The sequence below is a fragment of the Miscanthus floridulus genome, chromosome 9, assembly GCF_019320115.1.
Source record: "Miscanthus floridulus cultivar M001 chromosome 9, ASM1932011v1, whole genome shotgun sequence".
NCBI classification, from domain to species: Eukaryota; Viridiplantae; Streptophyta; class Magnoliopsida; order Poales; family Poaceae; genus Miscanthus; species Miscanthus floridulus.
Genome location: NC_089588.1, coordinates 55,446,686 through 55,454,803, shown reverse-complemented (window position 1 = coordinate 55,454,803; position 8,118 = coordinate 55,446,686). Strand labels below are relative to the sequence as shown.

Genomic DNA, 8,118 nt, shown 5'->3' with positions numbered 1-8,118 from the left:
TTCGTAATCTCCCATGCAAAGATACGATGTAGAGCTGGAGGCCAGAGGTGCTTGGCAGACCAAGTATAAGCCGGTTCCCGAAGTAAGTTTATAGTGACCAAAGCTATCTTAACTTAGGATATCGACCCTTAGAAATTCATGTATTTATATGATATGCTAATCCCAGCATAGCTATACAAGATAAGCCTGCTCCAGTTTAGGTAAATTCTTTTATTCTTTATTCTTTATTTTATCTTTATCCTTGAGATTGGCATGAGTGTGTGTGTCACACTATCCAACATTTATCCTGGCTTACCCCTGTTATGAACTTTGGTCTATTGTACAGTCATGTTATCTTGACCATATCCCTACTAGAGACTTTTGCGCCATGCCTTCCTTTGGAAAAATATAAATGAACGATAACCGAATACTTCCAGGTGAAATGCTACAACGATATTTCCATGCGCTTGCGGAATATATTTCTGCATGTGTTCAGAAATATCGTCATGGCATTTCTCATGCCATTACTAGGATACACCAATCCTAGTGATTACGCTAGGAAACACCAACAAGCATTTCTGGCGCCATTACCGGGGACGGCACTAGTTAAAAGACTCTATTAGGACATGTTCATGGTAGTATGCATGTGTAGTAGTCATTGCTCATAACAGGATAACTTTGCTTGTTTTCTCCTGTTGTGGGTGAAACCAAAATAGTGTATGACCGGTTGCGTCTTGCCAGAAAACTCCATCGAAAATCCAGGAGCACTCCTAAGGAAGAAGCGGTCCTATACCGCTTCTTCTTCTACTACCCCTCTAACAAGCAAACCAATCACCCTAGCACCAATCGATACTCCATCCATGGCCAAGTCACTCTGCGACTACTCTGTCCCCGCTATTGCCAACATGCCCATTGTGCCTGCTGTCAGCACGGGTGCAGCAAATTTCGAGCTCCGAACTGGCCTCGTCATGATGGTATGGCTTGCCTAGCAAGGACGTGAACGCGCACCTCCAACACTTCCTTGAGTTGTGCGACACCATCATCATCAAAGATGTCGCACCTAAAAGCATCAGGCTCCATCTATTTCCCTTCTCTCATGGGGAAGATGAAGAAGTGGTTCTACAAGGACAAGGAAGCTATCAACACATGGGCTAAATGCTCCACAGCGTTCCTCACGAAATTCTTCCCCATAGGCAAAACCAACGCCCTGAGGGGAAGAATTTTAAATTTCTAGCAGAATTCCATGGAATCTATTCCCGAGGCGTGGGAGAGGCTATAGGAATACATCCAAGCATGCCCACACCACGGGATAGAAAATTGGCTCATCCTCCCAAACTTCTACGATGGGTTAACCCCCATGTCAAGAGGACACATTGATGCCGCTGCTGGAGGAGCCTTCCTCTTGCTCACCATCAATGGAGCTATGGCTCTCATTGAGGAAATGGTGTTCAATCAATGGTGACGTGATGAGAGGTTCAAAGATGAACAACAACAAGGCATGCATACCATGAAGGAGACGGATATGGTTGCCCCAAAATTGGACATCCTAATGAAAAGGCTTGACGAGTGTGCCAATGAGAAAGAGGTGATGTATTGCACCGTCAAGGCCATGGACATGCATATGACATGTGAGGTCTGTGGTGAAAATGGACATTCAGGGAACGATTGCCCCAAAACCCATGAAGATGCGCTGAACGACAGCCACGAGTTTCGTCCATAAGGAGGTCCTGGGTGGAATAAGTCGCACCCACAATATCAGGAAGGTAACTTTGCTTACAATTCAAATTTTGCAAATCAACCTTCCTAGATAGATCTTGTGTTAGGGCAAGCTCAAACAAACAAAAATCTAATTAAAAATCTTGCCTCTAACAATAAAATTTTGGAAAACATTAATTCAAATTGAGAAGGCTTAACTTTTTCCTTTGAAAATCAATTAAGCCTTAATAAAATGTTTGAAAATCAACTAGCTCAAATTGCTGCTTCGATTCCTGCATATGATGTTTGAAAAGATCCCGGGCAACCCGAAATTTCATTTAAAAATATCAATGCGGTAATCACGAGGGATGGTAAGTCCACTCGTGATCTACCATATCATAACCATGTAGGAAAAGCCAAGAAGCATGGGGTACAACCTTGAACCTTAGGCTTTGAGCTAGCTTGGGGGAGGACCCCCACAAGGTAACATGTATCTTGCACTCTCACCAGTTCTCATTACCTTGCATAAAAAAAAAGAGAACCATAAGTTTGAAAACCATAAGTTTCTCTTGTTCGCCATTTAATGATTTCACCTCCGTTGGATGAATCTTGTTTATCCTCTCATGCTTCTTGTCTCATTGCTGGCATGTTTTGGTTTAGGAGTTTTGGTTATACATCTTTTAAATTAAGCATGGTGCCTTGTTTAAAGTTTGGATGTAATGATCATGCTTTGATAGGCCTTTTAATTTAAGCATGATGCTTAGGTTAATTAGCCTACCTTGATCAAATTAGGCGTGGTGTCTAGTTTGATTATTGAACCAAAATTGTTAAGTATAGATATTGGTTGACTATATGGACTAACCCTTGTAGGAATCTATCAACTTCTTGAGGGTAAGTCTTTGAGATTACAATAGAGTTGAAAATTTGTTTGGTGAACCTTGATTAAAATAATATATATATATATATATAATAATAAACAAATAATAATAATAACTACAACAATTTTTATTCCAATCCACATATGTGTAGTAAGAATGTTTAGTTTCTCCTTATTGAAATGATTAAAAGTTGCTCTGTCTTATAATTCATTTGTGCCTAGTTTATAACGTAGCTTTCCCCAAGATTTGTGTTTATTGGCTAAAAATGTCTCATTCTAAAAACTTGAAACTTGTGGGTTGCAAATGCTTAATCTAGTCTAAGTTGTTGCGAGATAAGAAATGGTGCAACAGGAATTTGCTATGACTTTGTTCAAGAAAGACTTGACATCCGGAGTTTTATTTTCAAAATGCTAAAATTAAAAGTTCCTCAATGATTAAAATTCCTACCAAAGCCATATGACACTTTACAAATGCAAACCCTTAGCCATATGCTACTTGTTATTACATTGAGCTTTGTCAAATTGTTGTGACCCTTGTGGACATTCTCGTCATGCACCCATGATCAAGATTCACGTACACCCGCAAATAAAATGCTAACTCTTACACTAAGAGTTATGCAAAAACATGTTTTTCCATCCACCAAATAAATACTCCATTCATATTTTTCATGAGTCACTCTCTAAAAAAGTTTTCATATGCCAAAAGGAAGTATGGGCTATGCTAAAAAAAGAGAGAAAGAAAAAATCCATGCCAAGGGGCATGAGAGAAAAAAAATAATCCCATGCTAAAAAGCATGAAGAAAAAAAAGAGAGAATGAAAAGAAAGAAATAAGATAGCCCATACTTTCAAATAAAAGGCATTCATCAAAAAGAGAGAGAGTCATGATCAAAGGAGTGCAAAAATAATTGGAATTAGGAAGATTTCAAAACTCCACACACTTGCACAATCTTGATCAAAGTGTATGACTTGCATCTCCTTGGATCCGGTTTTTGACTTAGCAATATTATGTGATGCAAGTATGTCTCGCTTTCATACCTACCCAAAACTCCACATAAGCCTTGTAGATGGTAGGATGAAAAGAAAGGCAACATCAAAAGCCTTTGGTGAGGATCAAAAACACTTTGAGCGATTGAGTGAATCATTTGAGGAACTTAACTTTGTTTTACAAAACTTTCAAAACCACCGGAAAGAAAGTTTATCAAAGACAAATGATAAGCATTTCTATGAAAACTGTTCTGTCTTGCAACCACCCAAGACTTGGAGAAGGCTAAAAAGCCCCACAGGTAATGAGTTAATGAAGGGTGGATAGAATGTCGATTTATTCAAATCAAGAAAGAAAATTTTGTTATAGGCATGGCACTTTTGAAATATAATCGGCATAGTAGCAACTCCTGTTCAACAACCAACGTCTTAGCTTTTGCTTGAGGATGAGCAAAGGGTAAGCTTGGTGGATTTTGTTGGCGGTTCTTAATGATAAAATCCAATGACTGATGATAATCCAAAAAGGAGGAAACTAACATGTTATACACACATATACCTTTACTATTAACATGATTCCACTTGTATTGGAGACTTGCTATTTTATAGGACACACATGCAAATACAAGCAGAAAACAAGACAAATGGCTCAATCCGGAAAGCACAAAGCATAGTGCGCAATAGATTAAAAGGAAAAAGACCACCTACGCAACAAACCTGGGCCGAGCAACGGCATGGAAGGAGCCTAGTGTGGCAGAATCGCCCGAAATAACATGCTTTCAGAGGCGCTCATCTTCCACTAGACACTAAGCACCCCGAAAGTTAGCTGCATCGGATAGTTCCATCGAGCACACCCCACGGGAAAACTCAAATCAATCCATGTTTTACCTCCAGAATCCAATAATGAGTATGAGCTTACAATACTTAGTCCATTTCGTACAATAAGAGTTCTTGGAAATTGTTTATTACAATTCCAGGGTTCAGAGTGCTACAATTAAACAACAGAATAAAAATAAACATCTAGCAGAAATGAAACAAGGATCCATCTATGCCCACTAGAAGAATCCTCCACACAAGAGTTACTCCTCAAGCTGCACCTGCAATAGGGTAAAATAAACCTTGAGTACGCAATGTACTCGCAAGACTTACCTGACTAGTAGGAATAGTTTCCTGACTCCAAGGGGTATGATAGGCAATATGGGTTTGCTATTATCTTTTTGTTTGTGAAAAGCATTACTAGAAGTATGTCCTTAAGATCAAGTTTAATTAGCAGTCATGATTACTTCATTAGCTAACCATTCTAGGTATGCACCTGTACTACCTTCAAGCAAGGGTTGAGCAATGAGAACCATTTTACCATCTTTCATATTCTAGTTCTTACTACAGTGCTAGACCATAGCCAAGTCGTACCGTCTCATAGAAATGGTGATTCATGAACCAATGTATCCCAACTGGGTACCCCAAAACCCATGCCCTACTTGTACCCTAGGCACAAACAATACCAACCCATTCCGCTCCTATCACGGGGTCTAGGTCCCCATCCAAACTTGGATGCCAAGCCCCCACACTTGAGACCCGAGTCTCAATATGGTGCTTAGACCTCCACCTTTCCTTGCCTTCAATCAGTCGGTCCGAAAAGAGCCAGAACCTACGACAAGAGCGTAATGAGCCTTCCCGCTCCCATAAGCAAGTATGTGCTCAGGATAATAAGTCTATGACCTGACTACCATCCACAGCAACGGACGGTCATCAATCGACATGGACAGGGAAAACAATGTAACCAAGCTAAACCCCATGGCCGTGGGACACAACTCGTCACACCCACCATAAACCATACCATATCCCTATGTGGTCTCCATTTTTCCTTTCATCATTTTATTATGAGAGTAATTATAATAACCACCTATTATGAGTAACGGCAGGTTACACTACCAAAAACCTAGGCATAGCAGCTACTCAAACCTGCACTAGTAAGACTCATGGGACAAATATATCTATGCATGTGGTTTCCATAAAATTCCTGTAACATAAATGCACATCACATATATATATTCAGTGATTATAAAAAATAAGGGTTATGCACCGGGGGTTGCCTTGGGCTGGCGTGGTGTCAGTTAAGTCAGTCGATGGTGGCTCCAGGACCTCCTCCCTCACAAGGATCTCCTCGTATTCCTCGATGATCTCCTTGAACTCGCGATCGTCTATGGTCACTATCTCCACCAACTCGTTCTCTACATGCATGCGATGATGATGCAACACTTAGCATTTAGGCAACAACAACTCTTAAAATAAGAATATGCATACTAAACTACTAAGCTAGCTCTAATTACTATGATACTAAGCTAACTATTATTTTCATCAAGCAAGGTGTTGGGTTCAACTAACAAACATTTAGCTTAGCAAACCAAGGATATATCTTTATTTCTACTAATGATTTAATGTATATTGAAACAAAGATCATTTAACTACCCTAATGCTTAGTCTATTCTAAAGCTACAAAATTACAGTGAACACAATAATATAATGAAACTGTTGTAAAAATTTCAGGATCAAAACTACCACCAATTCACCACAAAAATTCCTACAATAATCAACTTAATAATATTAAGCATTCTCATACTATTTAATAGTTCTTAGTGTCAACACATATAAACATGAACTAAATATACCAACACATAGATCACAATTTTAGGAACCTAACAAAATTTGTTTCACATTTTTTGGACACCTACATGATTTTATATTAATTACCAAAGATCAGCTCAGAAATTAAATTAGAAAATTATTTCTAATTCCTTAGGAAAATGAAAAGTTAATCTCCAGTGTGGCCCACATGCACGGCCCACATGACATAGCCCATGCGTAGCGGCCCACTTCCATGGCCCACGTGAGGCCGGCCCATGCGCGAGGCGCCCGTGCGCTGGCGCTTTATGCAAAAGAGGCCTCAAACTTCTTCCAAATCACAACTAAGTACTAACACTATTTCCCCCTCTCATAGGCCTTCTCACTTAACCCCTGACCTTTCTCTAATTCACCTGCACGCACCCCCAGTGACTCAGCGCATGGCAGCATGGCGGGCAGTGACACGGCGCGACCGCGGTGACCACCAGAGGCTCACGCTGGCCCATCGGTCGGGCCAACCTTCAACTATGGTCAAACCGCCTACACCAAGTAGCAACGTAGGGCGGCGGGACATGCTAGAGCAAGCTGCAGTGATGCACGACCATCCACGGCGGCGGCGCACCCGCTCCAGTGAGCTAGGGCTGCTATGGACCTAATTGGCTAGCGAGTGAGCATCAGGAGACTACTGTGGACCAGGACAAGGTGATGGTTCGGGCTGAGGATGGCGGATGAGGGGTGGCCATGTGCAGCCGAGCTAGACAGCAGCGCACTGTGGTGGCATCGTCGCGTCAATAGCGATGGGAAGGTGGTAGCGGTTCCTCTAGCATGCGGAAGGTGGAGAAGGAGGCAAGGCGATCCTAGTAGTGCAGGTGAATTGGTTCGAGGTGGCTGTAGGAGGGTTGCCATCAGCACCTGATGATCACGGCCTTATCAGTCTGGCGGTGGGGAAAGCTCCAAATTGGAGCTTGGCAGTGCGTGCTTCATGGCTAGGTGGGGTTTGGCAGCTGGAGAACTCTCTAGCAGGGCCATAGATGGGCTGAATTGATTGGAGATGACCTCTCGCTGTCTAACGTGCTGGCGCGGCTCCGATGGCGGTAGCAGAGGGAAAGAGGGATAGGTCCGAGCTTTGGCCATCCTCACCTTGGTAGCTAGCGGTTGGCCAGACTCATGACCGTGCCTACGCACTCGCTACGTGACACGTGACCAAACCACATGCGCATGCGAGGAGGCAAGTGGGGGCACAGCCAGTGCGGCCGCAGCGCCATTAAGGCGAGGCGATAGTGCGAGCACAGTTGGGACAACCCATGTGCCCACGGTGGCAGAGCGAGCGGCAGCAGCACAGCATGGCATCATGGTGGCATTGGTAGTGGCAACGTGAGGTAGGGTAGCAGTGCGCGGATGCGACGACGAGGTGATGGCGCTAGCAGTGGCTTCGTTGCGGCACGGGGCAGGGTAGGCAGCAGTAGTAGCTCCACGAGGTGGGGCCAGCGGCGATCGAGCCACAGCTAGGCTAGAGGTAGCCATGGTTGGCCACATGTGGCAGCACACACACGCATAGCTAGCGTGGTGACACCAAGCGACTGAGCCTGATGACCGCATCCACCAAGCGAGCCAGCCCGAGAACATGTCATGCACGCATATTAAAGCATCCATAACAACTAAACGGTTGCTTTAGGAACCAAACCATCTTCACCATGCTCAAGATGGCATGTGAGGCTGCCAAGCAGAGCTGAAGCACAACACAACCTCCTAACTCGATTTCACAAAATAAATCGCCAAACATTGCATTCCCTTGTTGTTTATAAACCTTTTTATTGAATAGCTTCTCATTTAACATTTTTATTGACCATCTTAAGTTACAAAAATGTTATCTACACATTCTATCACATGTATTATCACATAAACATAATGCTTATGACATGATTTGGCAATTTGTTTAGGGCATAACAGCGAGGGTGTTACACCT

The 8,118-nt window shown here is 42.7% G+C and overlaps 1 non-coding gene across 1 annotated transcript; it reads right to left on the bottom strand.

Moving 5' to 3' along the window:
• Nucleotides 1-1,183: 1,183 nt before the first annotated feature.
• Nucleotides 1,184-1,290, bottom strand: LOC136484483 (small nucleolar RNA R71). The gene has a single exon (XR_010766001.1). It is a non-coding gene; the product is annotated as a small nucleolar RNA R71 (small nucleolar RNA).
• Nucleotides 1,291-8,118: the final 6,828 nt, after the last annotated feature.